We start from the raw sequence: 26655 nt of genomic DNA, 5'->3' as shown, positions 1-26655 counted from the left end.
CCTGTGAGGTCTTTAAGGAGACATCGATGCCGTCGGCGCCATGTCCGTCGAGGGACACGCTCGGGGCACCGCCCTCGAGGCCTGTGTCGAAGCCATCGGCACCACGCTCAACGTCGACGCCGATTCAGTCAACGCCTTTTGTGGAGGCTTTACCGGAGGTACACCGGGCATCAGTGGAAACTCAGAGGAAGGCCCTGAAGAAGTCAGTGAGGCCTGTATTTGAGCCTTTTTCGGTGCCCTCATCCAGGGATTTATTCCAGCCTCTGGATCACATCTCCGAGATGGATGAAGGGTCTGATGAAGGTTTGGTTCCTGATGAGGTTCCTGACGAAGTATTGTCTGGTCATAGCCTGATGGAAGACCTCCGGCAGTCTTTGCGTGACGCCAGTGGTCTGGACACCTCTCCGGAGGTTGAGTTCGGTAGGCCTGAGCCTGGCACGCATGCCGAGTCTTCATACTGGCTCTCATGTCGAGGGTGACAGAGTACTTGGGGTAGTCTGCGCCACCAGTGGATTTTCTGCAGGATGACCTGACAGATATCTTGGACCAAGGTCCACCAACTGACCCGGTACTGCCATTTCATTTGGCCTTGCAAAGAAGGGTGGCGGCGACTTGGACTGCTCCGGAGAGTCTCCCGGCAGTGGGTAAGTCATTGCCGAAAAAAATACCGTCCAGCTAGTGGCGAACCCGGCTACTTGTCCATGCACCCTATTCCGGAGAGTTTGGTGGTGCAGGCGGCTACGGCCCCAGCAAAGCTGGCGTCCACCCTACCCTCCTCCTGATAGGGACGACAAACGTTTTAACGGTTGGGAGAAGAAAGTATGTTCTTCAGGGTGTATGGCTTTGAAAGCAGTCAACTCCGTGTGTGCCTTAGCCCGTTTCACTCACACTCTGTGGAATTGTTTAGTTGGCGGCTGAACATATTCCTGAAGGGGAGGAACGGGATGGCTTTCTTGCCCTTGTACAGGATGGCAAGAATGCCATGTGTGAATCCTCTCAATCTGGTCTGGACGTGGCCGACTGTGTCAGCCGGTCCATGGCGGCGAGCACCGTGATGCACAGACTTGCGTGGTTCCGGAAGTCGGGGTTTTTCTCCTGTTGTACAAGCCCAGCTTCTCAACATGCCCTTTGATGGTGAACATCTTTTTGTCAGCAAGGCTGACGAGAGCCTTGAGAGGTTGCAGACCTCCAAAGCTGCAGCAAAGTCGTTGAGCGCTGCAGTTCGCCAACCTCTGCCTTTTCGTCCTAGGGGACAGCAATGGAGGGGAGGTTCCTTTCGATACTAGTTTACCTTTGGTAGATCGAGGGGAGCTGCAAGTCAAAGGGGCCAACGTAGGAGTACCAGAGGTGGAAAACGGGGTACTCGAGGTGCCAAGGCCGCTCGGGCAGTTGCCTCTTTGCCCTCAGGCACTGCCGCAGCCGCTTCAGCTCAGTGATGAAACCATGTCCCATGGTTCGCCTGTTGGGGGAAGGCTGGCGCAGCATCTTGTAGAGTGGCGTGCTATTACTTCAGATGTGTGGGTTCTGGAGATCATAGCCCACGGCCACTGTCTTCCTTTCCGGCAGCGGCTTCACGACAATCCACCAGGGAATCCCTCTTTGAAGAGTCTGGATCTGCTCCTTGCGCAGGAAATCCAATCCCTGCTGGAGAAAGGCGCCATAGAATTGGTGCCTGTAGCGGAGAGGAACAAGGGATGGTATTCCCCATATTTTTTGAGACCCATCATGGATTTGCGTGGTTTGACCAAGCTCCTCACGAAGGACAAGTTCAAGATGGGTACTCTCTCTCAAGTCCTCCAGGCCCTTCAACTTCAGGACTGGTTGGTGTCTCTCGACCTCAAGGACGCTTACTTTCATGTGCCGATTCATCCCAGGCACAAGAAGTACCTGAGGTTCGCGGTTGGCGACTCTCTTTCAGTTTCGGGTCCTGCTGTTCGGATTGACCTCTGCCTCGAGGGTCTTCACCAAGCTCATAGTGGTGATGGCAGCGTATCTCAGGAAAGGGGGGAAAGGTGGGATTCACGTCTACCCCTACCTGGACGATTGCTTGATCAGGGCGCGCTCTCCCGAGCAAGTCCTGGATCATCTGTCAGTCACCTGCCACTCCCTTCACAGGCTGGGCTTCTTCCTCAACTTAAAGAAGTCCCACTTGACACCTACCCAGCGGCTCCAGTACATCGGAGCAGTGCTCGACAGATCCCTGGGGCTGTGTTTTCCTCCCCAAGTGAGGGCATCTCACATTCTGCAGATGGTGAACAAGTTTCAACATGCCCAGAGTCTCCCGGCATTCGAGTTCTTGAGGTTACTCGGCCTCATGGCATCCTGCATTCTCCTGGTGTCAGAGGCCAGGCTGCAGATGAGATCTCTGCAGTGGGCTCTCAAGATGCAGTGGTCACAGTCCTCTGGCAGGTTGTCGGATCCTGTTCAGGTGCCGCCCTCGGTCGCCCAGGATCTTCTGTGGTGGACCATCGAAGGCAAACTGATGAAAGGGGCTCCATTTTGGCTACCCTGGCCGGAGGTGACGATCATGATGGACGCATCCCTCATGGGATGGGGAGCTCATGCCAACGAGTTGAGTCACCGGTCGTTGGTCTCTGTAGGAGTCCAGACTCCATATCAATCTGTTGGAGCTAAGGGCCATTAGGCTAGCCCTGAAGTCTCTTCTGCCGTCTGTGCGGGGGAAGAATGTCCCGATTCTGACGGACAATACAGTGGCCATGCTCTACCTAAACAAAAAGGGGGAGGGCAGGGTCTCTCCCTCTGTGCAGAGAGGTGGTGCAGCTCTGGTTCTGGGCCATCCAGCAGGAAATTTCGATCTCAGCAGTTCATCTGGCCGGAGACGAAAACAAGGCGGCGGACGCTCTGAGCAGGCCGAGCAGTCTCTCACGATTGGGAGCTGGCTCAGGAGATTCTCCTGGAGATCTTCACCCATTGGGGGACCCCACAAGTGGATCTCTTTGCCGCCAGTGTCAACCAGAAGTGCGAAAAGCCTCTGCTCGCGGGAATTTCCTCCAAGAAGAGCCTTAAGGGATGCGTTCGTAGTGGAGTGGTCCTTCCCACTCTTTCCTCAGTCCCCGTCATTCCGCAAGTGCTGAGGAGGTTACGGAGGTTTGGTTCCCGAATGATCCTCATTGCTCCGGCATGGGCCAGGAGAACGTGGTACCCGGACCTTCTCGACCTGTCCATCTGCCCTCCACGCCGTCTTCCCTACCAAGACGATCTGCTCTCACGGGAGGGGAGGGGAGGGTCAGGTTCTCCATCCAGAGGTCAAGTCCCTCACCCTTCATGCTTGGCTTCTGAAAGGTTGAGGTATGAGGATTGGGACCTCCCTGAAGACGTGATGGAGGCGTTGCTTTCGGCCAGAAGGCCTGCAACAAAGTCCCTGTACCGTTGCCATTGGAGAAAGTTCTGCGACTGGTGCATGGTTAAGAAACGTGGATCCTTTTACATGTGCCATTCCTGTGGTTCTTTCTTTTTTGCTTTTGTTAGCCAACAAGGGCCTGCAAGTGGGTACCATTAAAGGTTACCTGGCGGCGCTGTCCATATTTAAGCACTCGTCTGAGCAGTGTTCTTATTTTAAGATTCCTTTGATTTCTCATTTTCTGAAAGGGATCACTAATGTGTTCCCATCGTCACCTTTCCAGGTGCCCGGTTGGGATTTGAACCTGGTTCTAAAATTCCTAATGGGAGCTCCGTTTGAGCCTTTACATTCTTGTCCTTTTAGACTGTTGACCTTGAAAACTGTATTTTTAGTTGCAGTTACGTCCGCCTTTCACGGTGTTCCATAAGGACAGGGTTGTCCTTAGGTTTTGTCCTTCTTTTCTTCCGAAAGTTGTCGGAATTTCATTTAAGCCAGAAGGTCATTCCTCTGGCGTTCTATCCTCCTCCGCATCCTGGTAAGGAAGAGGAGAGGCTCCATAGGTTGGATCCTAGGAGAGCTTTAAGTTTCTAAATCTCACGCATGTCCCGGTTCAGAGTAGACAATCAGCTCTTTGTAGGATACGCTAGAAGGCGTTTGGGACAAGCTGTTACTAAGCAGACTTTGTCTAGATGGATTATCTTGACAATTTCTGAATGTTACAGCTTGGCGGGCAAGGACCCACGGTAGGCTTACGGGCCCATTCTACTAGGGGTGTGGCTGCCTCTACTGCTCTGCAGAGGGGGTTTCCCATTCGTAACATTTGTGAAGCAGCCACAGGGGCCTCTGTCCATACTTTTGTCAAACACTACTCCCTGGAGTCTATCCATGGGACAGATTTGGCCTTTGGCAAGGCGGTCCTCTATTCTGCAATTTAATTGGGCATTCTAAAATTCAAAATTCTTTTCCCACCGCCATAAGTTGGTACTGTTTTGGGAGTCTGTCATAGACGTGGAATACGTCGGAGGAACCACTCCCCTCGAAGAACAAGTTACTTTCTATCCTGGTAACGTTCTTTCGATGGGATGTTCCGACGACGTATTCCACATCGTACCCTCCTAGCCTGCCCCTCTACAGAATTTCTTATGCGACTGCAGCTTATGTTTCCACAAGGCTTTCTGTAGTTATACTAGCAGAAGATTGGTGCCACACGTTCTGGGGGAAAAACTACAACTGAGGCTATGGTGTTGTGCGTCCTACTTATAACATCCGGTGACATCGGCTCGACTGAGGCCCTCGAAGACAGCGTATCGACGCAGGCCGCAGACGCCGAAAATGTTCCAAAGCAGCACAGCTGTGGTGATTACCTGTCATAGATGTGGAATACGTCGTCGGAACATCCCATTGAAAAGAACGTTACCAGGTAAGAAAGTAACTTGTTCCTCTCGAATATATTCTGTTTTTTTTCTTTTTTTTTTTTTTATTTTTTTTTAGGACCCGGGATCTAGTCGATTTGAATGCTGGCAATTGACTATAGGGCATTTCTGCCATAGTGTATTGCTATTTGTATTAGATCTCATGCCCTTGTATTCATTACCCGAGGGATGGGCAATAAATGGGGAATCCGGACTTCTAACATTTTCCCAATCTCTGGTTTTATCTATCCCATTGACAAGACGGGGTGAGGGTAGGGACGAACGATGCAGTGAGGGAAACTTAGAAGAAGTGATTGACTTGGCCTGGAGTTTGATAGTTCTGGATCAGACATTGGCTGTCACCTCCTAGTCTGGAAAATGGCAGAAATTAAAATAAATCTTGATGATCATAATTGGACGGATTTCCTAAAAGACTTCCAGTTGATTCCTTTCCAGGAAACTTGGGCTATACAGGAAATCACTATTCAGGGAAATCAAGTCTTCCAGGCCTTAGGGGTAGACCGATTGGGTGGGGGGGTCGCCTCATTTTGATGGTGACAGTACTAGAATGGAAGGTGACGGTCTGCCCAACTGGTTCAGAAGAGCTCCAAAACTTGGCTATATGTACAGGGGTTTATTTCTGGATCCTCTTCATTGTTCTAATAGACCATCGGAAGCCAACGGTTTGGCCGTGGTAGCGAAAATTCCGGAATTGATAAATTCATGGGGGCGGGGGGTTCTAACTCCATGTAAGCCTATATAGTTTGGATGTATACGATTTGGCCATGGCAGAATTCTTTGCGGCCGAATTGACCATAGTCAATTTTGCAATGAAGACAATTTTGCCAAAGCCAAATCCGGCTAAGCTTAAAACCCCCACAGCCCCCAATACATCCCCCCACTGACCCCCTACTTACTTTTTTGACGACCGCTTATCTTCTCACCCTGCAGCGTCAGTTCCGGCCTTCCTACACGGGTCAGATCTGACGCCGCAGGGCCGCTTTTCTTTTTTTTTTTCCATCCCCCACCTCCAAACCTCCGGAGGCGGGCGACTCCCCTGCTACCCCCAAAGGCCATCACTACCAAACATGTGGAGCGGGGGACACCCTGCAACCCCCACTCCCCATGCTTCGTAGTGATTACCTATGCTGATTGTTTCGAATCTATCATGGTACTGGCCGAATTCAGCCTGATGTACCATATGACCAATTTGAAACAATCAGATTGGGTAATTCCTATAGTTCTGGTAGGTGTTTTAAATTTGCAAACGGAACTTCTAGGGGAAGTGGAGGGATTTTGGGATGACCAGGATGGTGCCTGGGTTATCCCCACCCTGGTAGCAGCTCCCCCTCAGAGGGCTCACCATTGAGCCATTGATACTGCCCGTATTTTATACGATATGGAACTTAGGGCCTGCAATATTTGCAAAAACTATTTTGTCCCACTTACAGACATGGCCCGATGAGAATGATACTATAAATGATCTTCAGGCAGGATTCCAAAAACAAAAAAGCGCCTTCAACCGGAGTTTTCATTTGTTCCTGGTGATCTAGAAGTACACTGTGCTCTTCAAGATGTTGTACGCTGTATTTGTGGATCTCGGGACTGCTTTTGACATGATGCTACAGGCATTACTCTGGCAGATCCTGAGTGGCAGAGGTGTTCTGTGGAATTGATTTCACCCATTCAGTCCTTGTATAATGTGAATACAGCTTCTGTGCGCTTTGGCCTAGCTGGGGAGTTAACAGCCCCTTTTGAGGTGGTGAAGGGGGTAAGACAAGGTTGTGTTCTTGCCCCCTTACCTTTTTATATATATATATATAGATATATATATAGATATATATATAGATATATATATAGATATATATATAGATATATATATAGATATATATATAGATGAGATAATTAGAACACAGGTAGAGAGGAGTAAGGATAGTCCTAAGATGGGCCAAGACAATTACCCTGCATTATTTACTGCCGATGACGCTGTTATTTTATCTATCACTCCTCAGGGTCTAAAAAATAATTTGAATGTATTCCTATAGCAATGTGAGAAGCTGGGATTGCAGCATAATATTGGAAAAACAAAAACCATGATTTTTAGGCCACAGTCCTCGAAGCACAGCCAAATGGTCATCTATGTACATACAAGTAAATTAGAACAGACTTTGTTCTACAATTACTTAGGAATTAGATTCCATGAAAACTGTGGATGGTCCCCACAGGTTGCCAAAGCCTGCTGCAATTTAGGAAAGTACAGTGGGGCCACACATTCATTGCCAGCAGTTGAATTGTACCAAAGGCAGGCAATCCCAGCTTCTATAGAAATCTTGGGATACATATGCCTATGCCTACAGCCCCTCAATATAATTGAAAATACATTTCTTTTAAACCTTGCTTCAGTTGCCGCAAAGCTTACCCGCAGTATTACTGCATCTGGAATATGACATTGGTTCAGTAGGTGATTTGGTGGCCCTGAAGCTAGTTTTTTACTGGATAAGATTGTGGAGCACAGATGGCCTCAGGAAGTACAGAGATGCGCTCAAAACATTAAGTTTGGTGGGGGGGAGGGAGTATCCCGTCAAAGAAAAATGTACGTGATTGAACGGGTGCGCATTATGGGAATCCTATACTATAGACAAATCAGTTCTACCCAGGATTAAGAAAGCAGCAGCAAGCAAACAAGAAAGCATGATTGAGGCTGCGGCTGTTCTTAACCTGGGCATCTCTAGGTTAAAAACATTTTGGTTTTGAGAGGTATCTAGATTGTACCTATATTCCATCTGAAATATCTTTGTATACTCGATTTAGGGCGGGGATACTACCTCTGTCTACCCTTACCAAATCTTGGGGTTTGGGTGGAATGGGATGTGTCCTCTCTGTGATTCCGGTCTGGAAACTATTACACACCTTTTGTTTTTCTGTGTAAAATTGATAGATATGCGAAGCCATTATTTTAGACTGTTACTTCTGGAGGCCAGGTTACGCTCCACTAGTGAAGCAGTGAAATTATGTAGGAACTCAACCGTGAATCATGTTTTCTTCTCAGTAGCCGGTTATGTCCGTAGGGCCTAGTTACTAAGATTGAAAATGATGGGATTAAGATGCCGTCTTATTTAAAACAAAATGAGGCAGCAAGCTTGCTCTCCTCTCGATATGAATTGTTAATGGCCTGTTTTATCTTAACTTGTTTTATCTGTTTAGATATTTAAGGGATGAATAGGCGGAAAAGGGCTATTGTAAAATCATTTGTTTTGAAATCTTTGAGAATGGAAAATGATTTTGTTTTTTCTGAATATGCATTATTTTTACTCTATGGCTTTACACCAAATTAAATATTTGATTTATTATTAATATTAGGGTATTTATTGAGAGCAGAGCTAGCTTCGGGAAGCCACAGAGCGCTTTACAATCATAGAGGTAAGAACCTTGTGAGGGAAGCAGAGAAAAAAGGAGCAGGGAGATAACAGGAGGGTGGGCAATTGGAAGGATGGGGGAAGACAGTGGGGAGCAGATCATAGTCTCAGGTAGGGTGAGGGAGTGCAGGCTGCGTGGACCAAGGTGCTAAGGAGGAGCCATTACTTGAAGAGGAAGGTCTTTAGCTCTTTTCTGAACTTAGAAGTGATGGGGCAGGTTTGATATTGACGGGGGGAGGTCCCAGAGTCTTGGAGCGTAGACAGAGTCGTCTGGTTCTGGTATGACTACCCATTTACTGTCTTTTTTATTATACAGTTTTCTACTGCGCAGTCCAAGCCCTGTTGGGTAATCTGAGAATTGTACAAGTAGTATCAGAGCCATATAGCAATTTTCTGTAGGAGGTTTGTGGACAAGACCCATTTGGGTACACAGAAGATAAATTTAACATGTACTAGAAGGGCCAATTATTAATGTCAATCAATAACTACATAAATCTGGACTACTAGTATCCGATATATCAAGAGTGGTTAGTATCTTTTTATAGAGGGGTGTTCATTTCTAGGGATGATGAGGAGAAAGTGTTTTGGATGACCCATAGTGTGGAGTGTCGGAGCTGAAATGGGAAGATGGGAAGATGGGAACAGGGAAAGTGGCAGTTAACAGGATAAGGGCAGAAAGCAGGTGGATATGCTTACAGTTAAGCCATAGGGGATGGAGCAAATGATTACAAAAAAAGAGCCAGGTTCATTGGCATTTGGATATCTGAGCCAAGCAAAGGAACTCTATTCCTGTTAACATGACCTGGTTTTAATAAGGGAATGTTGGTGTTGCTTAATTGTCTTGCTCTGACACTGCTAGCTAGCATTGAGGGCTGCATCGTAGGGGACAGGTTCTCTTTTATGTGGGGTTCATCCAAAATGAATGTGAGAAAACATTGCAAAGTACTGGACAATTGGTGTGTTAAGATGGCTTGGAAACAATCTGGTGTCATGACCCCCAGCAGGATGCACAGCAGAATAAGGGGTGCACCCTAACATAGAGACCTGAGTGGCATAGGAAAGGTGACATAGGGAAGGTGTGGACGTTAAAGGTTGCTGGTTGGTGCAAGCATCTAGTTATTCACTCTGATCACCCCCACCATGATGGTCGGCAGGTTTGGATGCAAGCAGGAACCCAAGATGGCCCCCAGATGGCTCACAGCTTCAGTAATCCTGGTGGTCTTGTGGCAGGGTGCAGTCCAGGGCTACAAAACCACACCCCGGGCCACACCCTGTGCTTGGCGTTTCTTCTGCTACTCAGCAAGCAGTGTAATGCTTACCGCTCCAGTTCATTGACTCCACTTGCGCTGCATTCTCCAGTTTTGGCATTCCGGCAGTTGCCGGGACCTTCGCTTACCTGTTTTGCGCTCTGGGTCCTTTTCTTACCTTATTCCAACTTCAGCATTGGGCGCAAGCTCCGGTCTTCATTTTCACTTCAATACGTACACGGACCAGTTGGAGGAATGTTTTCTTACCGCTCCAGCATCGCAGCTTCGATCCGGTCCTCTAACGAAGGAAGACACAGTAAGCAGACATCCAGTGACTTTCACCAGGCGCCCTCGTGCCCCCCCCCTTGCAAACCCGCTTACCCCTGGCTGGGGACTGCGAACAGTCGCGCTCCTACTCTCAGGCACATCCCTTGCTCTTCAGCTGGACACAGCATTCCTGAACGTGCAAAGAAAGACAAAACAAAGACATGAAACTTTGAACTGCGACCGCGCTTTGCATCGCAGTGGCCTCAAGACAAGAAGGACTTTAACAACACTCCAGAGACACTTACCTGTGCATCTAGTGCAGCAGAAAACGTACCTGTGCGTCGCAGCTGGCCTGGACCACCTACCCCCAGTGAATGAACTGGACCAGATGCATAGCTTGGCACTTGGGTGCACAACCACAGAATCTAAGGTGAGCCAGATTGCTTGCACAGCCTGACAGCCAGCCAGCAAATCTTGGTGGACATTGGAGGGATGTGGGGAGAGCCGAAGGGCAGACACTGATATTACTCCCTTGCTGCCCACAGGTTGTAACAAGCCTGAGTTACCAGTGGTTCCATCACCATTCCAGCAATATTGGGAATCCACCAAACCACTCCCAACCGCACTGCAGACTGGGCAATTGCTATTCAGTAAAACAGCGGGAAGGGAGTGGCTTGGATAGCACATCCCATCACTGAGGGTCATGCGTCCCACAGTCCATACCAGGCGCTCCTGCAGGGCCCCAGAGGTAAGCATTACATCTGGAGCCAGTTCAAACTTGCCCCAATAACGGAAATAGACAAAGTGTAAGGCAAAACCAAGCTTTATTATCAAAATAAAGCATCCCTGTAACAACGTTTTTCGGCAGTGAATTTGATCGGTTTTTAGTAGGGCACTGTAATAGAACGTTGCTTTAGCATAGTGTTTTCTGTAAAGGTGATAGGTTTTTGGTAGCGCAACTGAATCATAACGTCCCGTTAACTGTTTTGTCACTGAATCCTTGCCTGCCCTCATGACGTACTTGTGGAAAGCCCAAATTCCCCTGTGTATGTATCCATGTGTGCTACCCCTTCCCTTTACTAATAGTGTCTGTATATCCTAGAAATTAAAGGTGTACATGTTAAGCGTTGGTGCGTGCGTGTGTGAGTGGTTTTTCTTTTTGTGTTAACATTGCATGGTGAGTCTGTAGCACACATTACTGTCCAAGATGGCTGCAGGTAAGCAATATGGAGGTTTCCTAGGGAGACTGCACCTCGCCGACGTATGTGCAATTACAATGCAGGTATCCGTAGGACTCCAGTACTGGCCATATGGGCGCATCTTCTAATGCACTTTTAATTAGTTGTGGTAGCTCATGTCTGTCCGTTCCACAGCTATGCGCCCATGTCGCCAGCTATACGAATTCATACGGTAGGCTACCGCATTTCAAGCAGTCCTGGCGACTACGTGGTTTGCTGTGCAAACCTACCAATTTATGGCTGCAGCACGGCTGGCTGTATGAGGCCCACTGGAAACAAAGAACAGCAACATCCAGTGTACGCTGGGCGTGTTAAATGTTGCATTAATTTGATTGATGTGCTGCTTGCCTTTCCATGACTCATGAAACAGACACACGGCCTCTGCAGTGAGCACCATAATGGAAAGTGTCAAGGGTTCGCCTGCGGGTCGTAAAGTTGGAGAAAACGTTTAACTGCAGGTGTGACAGTCTGTAGTGAGTGTGCAAAATGGCAAAGCTTGTGCGGCTTGGTCACTCACATACAAGTGCATGTGAAGACAAGTAAGCAAACAGCAGATTATTCGGATTGCAAAGAATATCAGTGGTGGTTTGAAAAGTATTGTAGCCGTATGGGGGGTGCTGAATAATTATCTTCCTGCTCCACATAATGAAGCTGCGTTTCTCCTTGTTGTAAGCATTCTTGTATTTCAGAATGTATTAATTTCCGTTGACGCTGGTCCTACGGCTAATGCTGTACCATGAAGTGTCTGTACTGCATGTGACGAGAACTGAAATCGAAACACGAGACACCAGTGGGCAGGGTACTTCCCTTCCAACAATGCAGTAGGTTACATTCATGTACAGCATTCTCCACTTCTGCTCCTGCCAACAACAGGGACACGCCTGTAGGGCAGCGGATCCTTAAAACATCCTTGCAGACCATTTGCTGCGCTGCAGACCCTTACCTGGCAAAGGGCATTGTATTGTGCATGTACTTCGACGGTCTGCTCTACAGAGGGAAGCTACTTGGAAGTGCTTGGGAAGGGTCGGTCCGGGAGCATGACAATGACTGACGCCTATTTAAGTGAGGGCCACCCAACATTTCCCTCTCTCTGCATGTGCTTCGTTATCCCTGTAGGTGGTGCCCCTTCCGTAGCGGCCCTTGCTTTCCTTTCCTTTCCTTCTGTGTTGTGTGTTAAAAGACCAACATAAATAGAAACCAACTTGAAAAGGAAAAAGGTTTAATGAAAAAAGCTCCTTTCAGAGTTCAAAAATGGAATTGCCAATGAACGGCTGCAGGGCTCCGCGCACCGTATACGCTCCACAGAATGTGCGCTAAATAAAGGGAGGCGTGGCTCTGTGAAAAACACTAGTGGAATCGGGTAGAAGGGGCTGGCCGTAAAAAGAGGTTTTTTTCCGGGTTGCTGTATGTTTTGAAGCGTTTAAGTGCGCAACAACTACTACAATAAATTCTTCCTGTACTTCCAAGAAGGGCATTAATGTATTTTGGATAGGTCGTGCAAAAATTGGAATGGCAGGAATAGTAAGATGAACTCTATTTGTGGGAAAAACTCTTCGTGCTGTGAAACGTCATATTCCCATTTCGGAAGTACGATATTGTCACATGTTGTAAAAAGGCACAAATAGACTTTTTCACAATGTACCGCGCTTTCTCCATATCAGAACCAAATGAAAAATAACGCAGCCACATCTGAGTCTGCGTAATGCTGTAAAAAAGTATGCAGGAGATCGGAAATATACGCATTACCTGGTCAAGTGCCTCTTTCATCGCAAACGGCACTGAAACTACGGTAACATATTGGGCACTTTTCCCTCCACAATGAAGAACAATAATGTCGGCATGATCGTGCGTCACCAAAGTCTTACAAAAATAAACCAAAATCAGTCACTTCATTGCAGGTACTCCATACCACTAAATCCATATAATAGAATCCAAAATGAGCAGCCACTGCGCAGTGATTTCCATTCACTTTTAATGTATCCAGAACTCACCCAAAAACCATACACTGTGACTTGTGAAACACACAGCCATAACCGCAGATTCTGCATTTTTGTCGACAATTACACTGGCCCTCATTACGACCCTGGCGGAAAGCGACTGACCGGAGCGCCACAGCGTAAATAGCGTTTCCGCCATTGCACGAAGGAGCAAAGTGCGGCCCATTCCGACCCATCGGGCACGAGCACCACGCCACGGCGGAAGTGCAAAGTCCGCGATGGCGGAAATGACCCCAAAACGGCCCACACCGCCGCCGTACGGCGCCCTAGGTGCAATACCGCCACCCCTCTTAGCGGTCACCGCAGTGTGCGCCTACCGGAAAGTACGGTGACCGGAAATATACGGAAACGGAAGTTAAAACATGGGCCCGGAACGGGAAACATCCCGGCGTACACCTATAAAAACACTAAAACCACACAACCACTAAAATCACTACCCTGAAACACACCCCAACCCGTCAACCACCCTAGCGAAACCAAGAAAAATGGGAAAAGTAGCGAAGAAAGCGTGCGACCGCAAGCGGCAGGTCCACTTCTCCCGTGAGGAACTCACCGTGCTAACAGAGACCCTCCAGGAGAATGCTGCCGTCGTCTTCTGCACGCAAATGACCAGGACGGCACTTGCAAACAAGAAGGCCATATGGGCTCTGGTGGCACAGCGGGTAAGTGCGGTGGGGACCGCACCCCACAGCAATGCCGCAAGCGATGGGACGACCTGCGGATACGCGTCCGCAGCATACTCTCTGCCAACCGCAACATTGCCACAGCCACCGGGGGAGGTCCTGAATCACCCATCAAGTTGACCCCCTGGGAAGAAATCTGTGCCTCCACCATCGGAATGGAGAGCATAGAGGGAGTCGGAGGGATGGAGAAAGGAGTGCAGACATCCGAAGATTCAGGTAGGTGGGCCAGATAAAACAATGCCAAATCCACACAGTCCATCCATGTGAAGTACCATGCGTCCACATAGTGCAACAGAAACACATGTCCAGGAGAACGTCCACACACATCGGCCTGATAGCGCACGTTAAAACCCACAATAAATACATAAATAATTAAAAACCCCTAATACACGCACTACACGTGCAGCAGGCACACCCTAACTGCAGGCTGCCAAACAACTGCACCCTCACTCCACACACAAATCAAAGCACCTCCAAGGCCCCGACCCAAATCACCCTCAGGTACCACCCCAAAGCATGTGATACAATGCCATTCCAATTCCCACAGACCCATCAATAACCCTCGCCCTCCTTTACTCCACCACAGGGTCCGATCCAAACGACGAGCTACAGGACACCCCTACCAGCACACCTGCAAAGAGGGCCAAGACCAACGGCCAGAGACCCTCCACCTCAGCTGCACGCATCAAGACACGGCAGCAGCACAAATCAGGTGGCAGCACAGAGGAGGGAACATCAACAGGCACCCCAGCAGCCAGCATGCCCACAACACCACCACCACAGGTCCCCCCAATGGATGCCACAGAAGGCACTGCCTCTGGTGGCAGCAGCACCATAGGTGACACCCCATTGATGGCAGCATGCTCGGACACAGAAAACGGGGATGCCGAAGTCAGATCCATCCATGACCTGTCCCAATCCCCCTGTCTGTCCCATCCCGTACAACATGAGGATACCACGCAGGGGCACCCACAAGACGACGACTGGCCATCCCCCACAAGCCCTGTGGCAAGGCAGCATGAGGACAACAGCCCCTCTGTGACACCCCCGCAAATGGCCATGGCCCAGCAGAGGCAACAGTCCCTCGACCAGTTGATCAAACAACAGCAGCAACTGGCCACACTCCTCAAGGACCATGCCGATGAATGTGGGGGCACTAAGGCAGACATAGAAACATCAACTGAGACACTTAGGGCAGAAATGGAGAGAGGTACAGAGACGCTAAGGGCACAAATTGAGAGAAGCACCGAGAGCCTGAGGGGGGAACTGCATGCGACGTCCAAAGACGTATGTGCCGAACTTGCCGCAGTGCGCCGTGTGCTCACTGAGCTCTCGCAAACCCTTAGGGACATGCATGGACGTGAGCAGGCAGACACATCATCCGTTGCAAGTTCCGTCCAGGGCAGCCCCCAACGTAGATCTGGAAGGAACCTGCGCTCCACAGGCAGGGGTGCCCCTGATACCCGCAGAGGGGACTTGCAATAGCGACAGCCCACTGACAATGAGCATCTTTGGACACTGGTGTTCGGGGGGGAGGTAGGAGGGTGGAGGGGGTGTGTTGGGCTCACTTGGGTGGCGGGTCGATAGGGTGTTCAACATGACATCACATATGCCATAAAAAGTGCACGATAAACCAATGAGATGTGTGGACATTGATCTTTGTGTAATAGGCCATCATAGGCGTAGAGTCCATATTGTGCATGTCCCAGACACACGCAGTGCCACGAGTCCCGTGTCCATGTATCAGCCACCAGGCGTGAGTGCTAGAAGCATACATCAATGAGATGCTGACGAATGTCACGGGCCTCCGGTGCCTCGCAGACTCCATGAGGTGCTGCCACATCCCCACCCTCATCATGACCATCATCAGGTGCTTGCAGTTCTGCGTCAGGGGGCATGGGCACATTTCTACGTACGCACATGTTGTGGAGCATGACACATGCCATGACCATCTTTGCAACCTTCTCATGGCGGTACAGGAGTGCCCCGCCAGACCTGCTGAGGCAGCGGAAACGGCCCTTCAGTAGGCCGAATGCCTGTTCTATGACTACACGGGTACGTGAGTGGGCATGGTTGTAGTCCTCCTCATGCTGGTCCCGTGGGTTCCGGACTGGTGTGAGGAGCCATCTCTTCAGTGGATATCCAGCATCACCTGTATGTGGACGAGAAACGGATGATGTGGAATGCCATTGATACGTACGCACACCCCCCCCCCCTTCCTGCCAGGTCATTGCCAATTCACATACCCCACATCATCATGCATGTAATGAGACTCACCGAGTAGCCAGGATCTGTTCCCTGCGTGTCGCTCCATGTAGCGTGGTATTGTAGAGTTCCTCAAGACCATAGAATCATGGGTTGATCCAGGGAATCGGGCACAACAATGTGTAATGATCCTGTTGGAGTCACACACCATTTGTACATTCAGGGAATGAAATTGTTTTCGGTTGCGGTACTGGGCCTCCATGGCATGTGGGACGACCAATTCCACATGGGTGCAGTCGATGGCACCAATGCAACCCGGTATGCCGGCAAGTGCATGGAATCCCACTTTTGTGTTGGTAATTTCCTGCTCCGAGCGTGGTAGAGAGATGTAGTCGTCTGCGTGCTGCAGGAGGGCATCGAGCACTTGCAATAGTGTCCGTGAGAACAGTGGCTGAGAAATGCCATGCAACTGTCCGACTGTGTGCTGGTAGGTGCCTGTGGCCAGGAAGTGGAGTACAGACACCACCTTCAGTAGGGGTGGGATGGCGGTTGGGCTATCTATCATGCTGACAAGGTCAGCCTGTGTCATGTCCACAATGGCGGCTATGGTGTCCCGGTCCAGACGGTAGAGGGTGTGGATCTGCTCATCAGTGAGGTTGAACGGATGTGCTCGGAGGCGTGGTATTGCGGGCTGCCTGCGTGGTGGTAGTGGCTGTGCTGGTGGGCCTTGCTGGCCCTGCCTTGGCCTCCTCCTCCTCCTGCGTCTCCTCCGTGCGGCTGGTTGTAGTTGGTGTTCGTCTTCTTCTTGGAGTCGGAGCACTTGCAGTGCTATCAGGTCCCCCAGGGCCAACATCGCGAGTCCTGCCGGTAGCATTTCGGTGTGGTTGTGGGAGGAGACTGGCTGTGCAATTTATGTGTTTCCAGGCTGTATGGCCTCCACCTGTGGTGATTAATTCCACCTGTGCAAACTGCTCTCCCCTTTGGCCGAGCACGTCCCGCGCACAACGCTGCAATTCGGGGAATGGTATCTTGCTATTGCAATCATGTATTTGTACCCGATAGCCGTGTAAGATTGGTTGATATGTTCATTCTGCTGTGGTCCCATTGTTTCCCATACTATCTGTGCAGTCGCGAACAGACTTGTGAAGGGTCAGTGGAACGTAGTACTCGAGTAACGGTGGGCCCTCATTCATCACTGTACCGAGTTGCAACGACGGGCGGGGCGTCCCATTTGTGGGTGAAGGCAGTTGCCATTTTCACACACAGCCGCACTCGATGGAATAATTAGTGATTTCAAACGGCCACAGATGCCTTTTCGACGTGATGTTGCAAATGAGGAATTCGAAGGGCGGCGCTTTCGGTTTCCAGCTAGCGGCGAGGAGATGCCCACAGGTCTGACTGCAAATATAACGTTCTATTGTTCAATGTCCTTGAGACAGGGCCCATGGCGAGGGAGCAATGATTGATATGAATAGTTTGGGATGCGCAATAGCTACGTGGGCGATGAGGCCGGCCGTTCCCAAATACATGTTACTTCACAACACTGGAATTACGGGCTGGGGCACTGTGGATTTAGCAGGCTGCATAACGCACAGACTCAATGGATGTTTCTAATTTTATGTGAGTAATTATTCAGGCGTTTTGATCCCGGGATGAGGGAATGATGAATGGATGCATGGGCAGGTGATTTGATACAGTTTGCCATGTACAGGGCTTCTTGGGATCTATCCGCCTCCCCTACGCTATGTGATGCAGGGCTGCCATAGTGGGACCATCGTCTATCTGGCCTTGTTGAGCCCTCCCTGTCTCGAGGCGCCCTCAGACACTTGTGTCCATGCACGTTAACATTCCCATCTGATGGATTCTGTTTTGACAGACGCATGCACAGGTACACTCGTTTGTGATGGTGTTTGCACCTCGATATAGATGGTTATGAGTCGCAAGTGGTTTTGGGGTGGTGATGATCCTTTTGAGTGGGCTAGCCTTCATATGGCTGTGGATTTCGTGTGATCATTGAAGTGAGTTGTTCGAATGTAGTTCTGATGGCCATTCTGTTCTTGTTCTTTTCTTTTGGTTGACAGGTATCTCCTCCCCTTTTGCCACTGCCATCTGTATGCCACTCCTGCAGATGGATTTTACTCCCGACACCTGCTGCTTCGTGTTAATCAGTGGAGCAGCATTACGATCTTATGGGACGATCGCCAATGGCCCACATGCCCTTACGCAGTACTGGTGGCTCGGAGCAACATTTCGGCCTTTCAGCTGGACTAGTGCCTCCCCATTGGGTCGGCCCTGCGGTTCTGTGCGCTTCCATGTTGCCTTTTCGTACGTGAATGTGGCTCTGTGTACCATGGGGGAACAGGGCGACACACAGGTAGTGGCTGGTCATTTCTTGCGGATGCAGCCCACAATGGTGATTTGTGTTTTGGAGTTCATGGCCTGATGGCTGTATGGGCTTGGTGACTTTGATGTGCATAAAATTTCTATTCTGATTTGGCCCGTGTAGCGTTTTTCTTTGCAAGTGATGTGGCATATGCCTATTTGGGGGGCGATGTATTGTGAGGAGATCTGCATTGGGTTCCAGCTTCGGGGTTTAGTTGCGTGGTACTGTGCTGGGCGCGTTTGCCTACGAAGCCCAGTGAGGTCAGGGATGGGGGCTGCCAATATGACTGTTTGAATGTTGTCATGCTCAGGGGCGGGGGATTGGGTTTTGTGTAACAGATGCCGGTCAGCCAGGTGGACTGGTGGAATTATGTGATTTTCGGAATATTGCTGGTCACAGGTGCCTGTGTTTGCGTGCGTTTCTTGGTGGGGGACTGTGGTCATGTCCATTGGGATGGCTTCTGTATTCGTGCCATCTGTGCCCTGCAGCTCCCATTGGCCCCTGTTGTGTTTCTTTTGTTCGTTGGCATGCATGGGTGACTTGTACATTTCAATGGTTGCATTGTGACTTCATTGCACCTACGGGGAGTTGTACTTTGTGGGCAGGGAGCGGTGTACAGGCACTCAGTGGGGCCGTTTACGGTTGATTCGCGATGCCGTACTTCTCGCCATGGCGGAATGGTACATTACGCCATGCCTGATGGCGTTAGGTACATGTCCGCTAGGGTCGGAATTGGCGTACCCTTGCGCCATGGTGGTGTTTGCGGTTTGGCATGGCGCGCGCGCGCGTGCTTGGTGCAGTTAGCGTTGGCGTTCACTACGGTGTCGCTAATGGCTTCGTACTTTGCGGTGACGGGTCATAGTCGCACCGAGCGCTATTCGATGGCGGTATTGCATTTCCGCCATCGTTTTTCGATTTCCGCCAGGGTCGTAATGAGGGCCACTGTGTACCACAGTCTGTGCGTACAAACCAGACCCAGAAACCTTATTGAGCAATCCCGTCGCCTCCACAGGGCCATTTCTATGTCTGCCATCTGCAAAAGGCCCGGATGTGACACGTGCAACCCTGCAAATATTGCTATGTCTGCGGATTTATCGTGCTGTGTGTGCGGGAGTGGGGTACTAAATTTCAACCAGGGTAGGGGATTTCATTTGTAGTGGTGGCTCTGAAAAGAGCATTTTAAATTTTTATTTTTTTATTTTTAAAGCTGCTTCCATAGAAACACCTTTTTTCCGGTTTTTATAAGTGTTTTTGTAGTGCGCCTCACATTCTTGCAATAGCGTCTTCAGTGCAGCCTGTAAATTGTCTTCAGTGCAGTCTGTAGATTGTAAAACAAAATATCATTGCCACTGGTCGTCAAAGAAATGCCATTTGCATTGAAAAGGTGCACATATCGAGACCCAATGTTGTCATTCTCACAGGAGAACATCCCAGCAGCACTCAAGAAGTCACACATGCTTCTGCTGATAAGACCACTTCTGACCTGTGGCTGGCAACAACATTCATTGGAATAGCCCCATACTATTCTTGGTGGTATACATGAGAAAAGCACCTTTGCAGTGGTAAAAATGAGCTTCACTGCTTTCATCGACTTCTTCAGTTGACGGTATACACGTGAGCAAGCCATGGTACCCAAATGTGAGGCTCCATAATGCTGTCATGATGCCTACCCCCGGGCATCAGGACCAAGGCCCTCAGCTCCGGGAGCAGGCATCCAGACATTTGTTTAAACCTCAGCAGCCCCGGCTAGGGGCTGTCTGGGTTCAGTCCTGGCGCCTTAGGCGCCAGGCTCATCATAGAAATCAGTCCTGGCCCCATAGGCGCCAGGCTCAGAGACTTTACTTACTTGATGCAGACCATGCTGCAAAAGAGCCCAAGCCTACATGAGGCCTGGATGGGACTATTTTGTTACAGGGACAATTTTTTACACGGGCGTGGCTCTAGGGAACTTCTTACCTGGAACTACTTTGGAGGCTATATAAACCACACCCGAACAGCAGCACATGCTTCGCGTTATTCTGCATCCAGCAGCGTGACGCTCACCATGCCTGCAGCCAGCATCCAGACTTCTGCCACGCCCGCCTCGAATCCGGAGCTCCTAGAATAAAGAAGAAAAGGACAAGGTTAGAAAACAAACTTATTTCAAATTTCTCACCTAATTCCGGAACCATTTCATCTCCCGACCTGGAAAGTACATCATTCCTGCACGTGTCGCTTCGCCAACTCCAGCACAGCACCATACTCACCAGTTCTCACAGCATCTTTCGATCCGGCACTGTCTCCATCATTTCTTCGCCGTAATCCGGCACCTAGGGGACACAAGAAAAAACAAGGTGAGCCAAGGGCATCAACAAATACAACCTCTTACCACCATAGACTTACCTGATTTACCACCGGCGGTATTATTCCATAACTCTCCACATTTTCATATGCCGCATCTGTAAAGAGGGAGAAAAACAACACGTTAACGCATGCAATAGTTACCGGACAGCGTTGGGTAACACAGACTCTTACCTGAACGCCAGCAGCAGCTAAGAGACCTTCTTCTCACGAACTCAGTTGCAACTTAAGGAAGGAAGGGGACAAGAGTGAACATCAGGCACATTGAACTCTTTGGACTTGATACTTATCAATCCCGCCAGGGACTTCAGAGTCAATACTTACCGGAACTCTCCCAATGCCTTCAAACCAGTGAAGTAACTGGTATCTACGCGCCCCTGCAAGACACGCAGGATGGAGAGCTCCTCTTTTACGAACATAAGGTGAGGTTACTAAGGAGATATCGGAGGTGATTAGTGGGGGAGAGAGAGAACAGTTGGGAGGCCATCGCTAAAACCCACAGGTAGTTAATCCCTGTCTCCACTTGCAGGAAAATACTTCTTCGGGTCCAGCAGACAAGACTAGGCGGGCCAGTCCAGACAGTCATCTCTGCACTACGCATCACGTTGAAGGAGACCGCAGCTGTCCGTGTCCGATCGACACCCCTGTGGGGTCCAGGTGAGCGTAACGGTGCATAACCACAACACGTACAGTTGTGAAAGTGGCCACTCGTCGACATTCTGCAAGCACAACGCTGAAACTGCAGACATCGACACCGCACCACAAAGCCTCTTTCGACAGCATACTGGAACAGATCTTGCAGAAGGGCATCACCTACAATGAAAACTGTGCTTCTCTTCATCTCTGCCAGCCTCACTACACCAATTAATGAATAAAAAATTGCCACCCTTTCCTGTGATGCACACCCTGAGCACCTGATTGGACAATCCCCACAGTCCAATTTCCATTGGCCAGCATGCTGAGAAGCACATAATGTGGCATGTGCGCTTCCCCAAGTACCACGAGTGCTGTGCCCCAGTAAAGCAGGAGCAGTCCTTCCCTTTCCACTAATTTTGCAGCCAAACCACACACACACAAAGCAACAATGTAAAACTTACCTGCAACCAGTGGACATACTTTTCCGTGCAAGGGCTACAGCGACGCATTGAAGGGGAAATGGACTTGCCACACACAACACACCATAGTACACGCTGTGTTTAAATGTTCAGGTCGTGTGGAAAGCACTACCCTTCTACAATTCAGCCTTCCACCACTCATCACAGAAGGAGATTGCTGCTGGAGCTGTCATGCCATAACTAAGGCTGCTTGCAATCACCACACAATGTTGTTGCCTGTTGAGGTAACTGCAAATTGGCGTAGTAGGCACGGATACCGCTGGCACACCACTTTCTTCTTCTGAGATATATCAGATGAACCACTTCTCACACCCCCACCCTTTCCTTCCCTTCTTCCCACCACCAGATGCCGTAAAGTATGTTTTCCAGACCCTTTTGCCGCCGCAATGTCCTCTGATGCAACATGCTGGCGTTCTCGAAAACGTATGACACACATCACATCACCGCACACTGCAGTGCATTCAAACTTTTGACTGCGCAGCAAACAGGGAAATGGGATGCCGGAGCGGAGCCAGATATGACTAATTTTAGTGGGCACACTGTTACGTACAAGAGCCCAAGCCATGCACACAATGCCTTAGGGGCTTGGCACAAACACCACAACACTATCCTCCGATACACCATGGTGGCGTTTCCCAAAAAATGTTGACGCACAGCACGCTTCCCTCTAGTCAACCACCGGCCGCATCCAATGTTCGCCGACATCACGGCGTACTGCAAGCCAATGTGACTTTTGTTCGTGGAGCAGAGCCAGATATCACAATTTTTTTTTTTAGACATACATTTCAGTTCTTTGCAACAAAATTACTGGTCGGATTTCCACAACACACAAAAGCACACTTTCTTAACCAAGCCCCCTCTCCTGCCGCAAATTTGGTTAAAATCCATCCAGCCGTTCTGCCTGTAGCCGTGCGCAAAGTTTTCCCCATTCAGTCTATGGAGAAAAGAAATGTTTGGGACGCTCCTTATAACTTTGCCCCCCAAACGCCACCCCTCCACGAAACCTCACCCAACTTTCCATAAAAATTCAGTGGGCCCCATATACTGACAGTTTGGTGAAGATTCCTCCAGGGGGAGCGAAGTTAGCCGCCGAAAAAGTGGTCTTCCTATGGGTTTAGCAACTTACCCATAACTACACGGCCTCATATAGACAGGAGTGTTGAAAGCAGCAGTAAAGGTAGAAGGAAGTCTGGGTAAGCACTAACTATAAGGCATACATTTTGGATCCATCGATCATAGGAGTGATATAGGCTAGTAGGAGAGGCCCATGAAAGAATTCATTGGTACAAGAAGGCAAGACAAGCCTAAGGGGTAAGCAAGGGAGAGTGTACATGCTAGCGATGAAGCCGGTTGCATGCAGTTCTTGGGGTAGAGACAAGGGGAGGTGTGTCTGCTAGCAGTAAAGTTTTAACTGTACCAAGGTGAAGGTGTGTGGTTGTTTTGGTAAAAGGCCAAGTTGCGCTTTGTCAGACAATCAGTGGTCAAGAAAGTGGGGTGTCAGAGGTGGTAGAGGCAGAAGGGTGGGGTGAGAAATATTTAGTTAGCAGATTCTCTGGTGACCAGTCTCTTAAAGATGAGCATGAAAAGTCAATGAGGGAGTAAGAGTTAGATGTCAAGTGCTCAATTTACCTTTCTCAGACAGATGAAGGCAAGTTGGGATTTAATTTTTGCCAATTTAGAGTTTGCACAGGTTGTACAATAGTTACCTCCACTTCATGACCATCCACAGAGTTATCATTTATGACATCTAAACAATTTGATCTAAAGGAAAAAAGACTGTATATTTACAATTATGGGATGTGAGGTTATCCAGGACTTGGTAGTGGTTTCACGGGTGCTGCCCCCAGGATGTGGTCCACTTCACAATTAAATGCATGGGGATTGTATATAGAGAAAGGCTGTTGTACAAGGATCCTCTATTGTGGATTCTTTTTAGGTCCTGTTTTTTGTATTCGGATAGTGTTATTTAGATGTTATGTCATAGATTTGCAGGAAGTATACATACCTTGTATTTATCTTGTCTCTCGCCCTCTCTCTGTTTCTTTCTTTCCCCTCCTTGTCTCTCGTTCTCACTCATTTTCTCTTGCTCAGACCTTTGAGACTACTGATACATTTTGAAAGATTGAACACACTAAAAAGTGATGGCTGGAAAGCCTTGAATTAATCATAACCAGTGGCAACAACTCTTTGCAGCTTCAGTTTATTCTCTTTTATCCCATCTAGACCTCTAGAGAACAAGAACTATCCATATGCAAATCATTCCTGCCACTGCCAATAATGGGATCTGTTCATCCCAAACTGCTTTGCCAAATCCCACCTGGTTAGATAAACACTTACATGTTTCAGGCTTGTCGGGCCTCATCAGTGAGGGGCAGCTGGTTTCCCTCAGCATAGTGAGCAATGGACGCCCCTCTGTGCCTAACCTGTGCCATTCAGGGCTACTTTGCAATTCCAGAAAATGGTGGAATAAGTTAAAGGTTATCCTTCATTCCATTTTAGTGACTACATTGCTGTTCTTCGATCCTAGAAACTTGGGTTTTAATCTCACGAGCCCAGTTTCACCTCATTGTGTGATTCTGGTCAAACCACTGGATTGCCCCGTGCATCGGTTCCTATAGCTGCCAATGATTGGGATTGTTTAAAAATTGGCTGATCTCAGGAAAGAAGCAATGTTAAAATATCTAGCCAGTTAAATAATAGGGTTACAGATGTCCTGTGTCAAAGAAGAGTGTCCATAGTATTTACTGTGGAATGTTGGGGACCTGAAAATATGTTTCTCTAAAGGTAAACTATGCAGATGCTAAAATGGTTTGAAAGAAACAATGGTTCATGATGACTGTGTTGCATGTTAAAGGAGAGAGTTGCTGAGTTGGTGGACAGAGTGACTAGCTGTATCTTTGTAGTGCTAGAGGTGAAATGATGAGCTGCATTCAATGCAGTTAGACATTAGGATGAATTGTAAACGTGGGAGCTGGTACGATGACTGTTGGTGGTGGGACATGATGAGCTGCATCCTAGTGCGGTGAGATACTAGATGCATCTTTGGTGTGGACGTTGGTATTGAGTGTGTTGGTGGTTGTAAATGATGACTTGCATCTTGATGGCATACAGTGTTGATCTACATCTTAGTTGGGGAAAGGGTACTGCTGTATTATGGTGTGGGGGGATGCTGCTGAGCAGGGGAGATGCAGCATAGTGAGCTCAATTGCTGAGCTGCCTTTCTGGCAGGAAAGATGCTACTATGCATTGTAAATGTGGGAGGTGGGACATGATGAGCTGCATCCAAATGCCATGAGATACTAGGATGCATCTTGGGTGTGGAAGGTGGTATTGAGAGTGTTGGCGGTTGGACATGATGACCTGCATCTTGGTGGCATACAGTGTTGATCTAAATCTTAGTGTGGAAAAGGGTGCTGATGTATTATGGTGTGGGGGGATGCAGCATAATGAGCCCAATTGATGAGCTGCCTTTCTGGCAGGAAAGATGCTGCGATGTTTTTTGGTTTGAAAAGATGCTAAAATGTTTCTTGATGAGCAGAGATTCTCAGAAGTCTCTTAATTGGTGATATGCTATGCTTTATCATAGGCGGGGGTGTGATGTGCTGTTTCCTGGTTGGATATGTTGCTTAAGATGGCTGTCCAGTTAAAGCATCAAATGAAAAAGGATCGAATGCAAAAGGATCGACACAATAGGGCCGCAAACAAAAGGATCTATTTATTTATTTATTTTCTTATATATATTTTTTGGTTTTCGTATAGGTAAAAAAAAATGGTTTTTACCAAAAAAACGGGATGGGGGGATCCCCCCACCCCAAAAAAAAGGTTAAAAAAAGTGATCCTTTTTGTTTTCGGTACTTTTGAGTTGATCCTTTGACCATTCGACCCTTTTTTTCGATCCTTTAACCTATAACCGATACTGGGAGGGGCTAACATGAAGTCTGTGGAATGCTCCTATTTTGTACCCTATTAAGAGGGATACATGCAAATGCTGACCTGCCAATTGGTGGAGAAGATGCCCACTTGAATTTTCATTTGGGGGACATGCTGAGTTCCCAGGTGGCGGTAGATTCAGAGATTATTATTGGGGCTGTTGATTGCACCTTCGTTTTATGGGAAGTGAGGAGATATACCTTGAGGAAAGATTCTGAGCTGTATCTTACTGGGGAGAGGGGGATCATTATGAGGGGGAGGAATTTATCATAGTGGTGAAGGTCTTAAGATGCATCTTAGTGTGAGATTTTTATGGGGATATGTTTAGATTCTTTAGTGGGGAAGATGCTGAGATGTACCTTGGCGTAGAGTGGGAGATGCATTTTGGTGCAGAGAATTGACCAAATGTATCTTGGTGCGGAACAATGACCAGATGCGGGTTGGTGGGGAGAAGACCATGTGGATACATCTTTTTGAGGGGGAGCTGATCTATGGCATTTTGGAGGTGGTGTTTAAATGCATATTAATAAGGCCTAGGTGCTGAATCTGTTCATGCCATTGTGCACCACCGTGCCAAATGTCCCTCCTGGGACAGTATTCAGCCTTTCTGTATGGAGACCCGCACACTCTGAAGCTAAAGAATGGTATGAAAGGAGCATTTGAAATTGCCAGCAGGTAAATGGCTCCTGTTTGTAGCCTAAAAGCCTAGCCTTTTGACTCTGTAGGCCAATTGCTGACATATGCGCACACCTACCTGACATTAACTCTCTGTGTTTGTCAATGTGTTGAGAGTTTGGACACATGTAGAAGACTGTTCACGTGTAATGGGTAATTGACCATGGACAAAACATTCTATTGTGAAAGTTAGATTTGTGACTCGCTTTTGTTTCCCAGAGGTAGGTCCTGCTTACTGAATGATGCTCTATCCCCAGGAGCTTTTTTTAGAGCCTGCTCCTCCAATCCTTATTTCGATTCTTGCAATGTCAATATGGAAGCAATCAATTGGGAACAGTGTGTGGTAAACTGTGGATAATGGCCCCCTTTTTGAACACTGGTGTTAG

General features: G+C 48.6%; 1 protein-coding gene across 2 annotated transcripts in view; it reads left to right on the top strand.

Annotated features, from left to right (window-relative positions):
• CEP41 (centrosomal protein 41) overlaps window positions 1–26655 on the top strand; it is a 562782-nt gene that overhangs the window by 201677 nt on the left and 334450 nt on the right. The gene's annotated exons all lie outside the window — the stretch shown is intronic.

This window comes from Ambystoma mexicanum, chromosome 12 (genome assembly GCF_040938575.1).
Source record: "Ambystoma mexicanum isolate Mex_15411 chromosome 12, UKY_AmexF1_1, whole genome shotgun sequence".
NCBI lineage: Eukaryota > Metazoa > Chordata > Amphibia > Caudata > Ambystomatidae > Ambystoma > Ambystoma mexicanum.
This window is presented reverse-complemented; position numbering and strand designations above follow the sequence as displayed.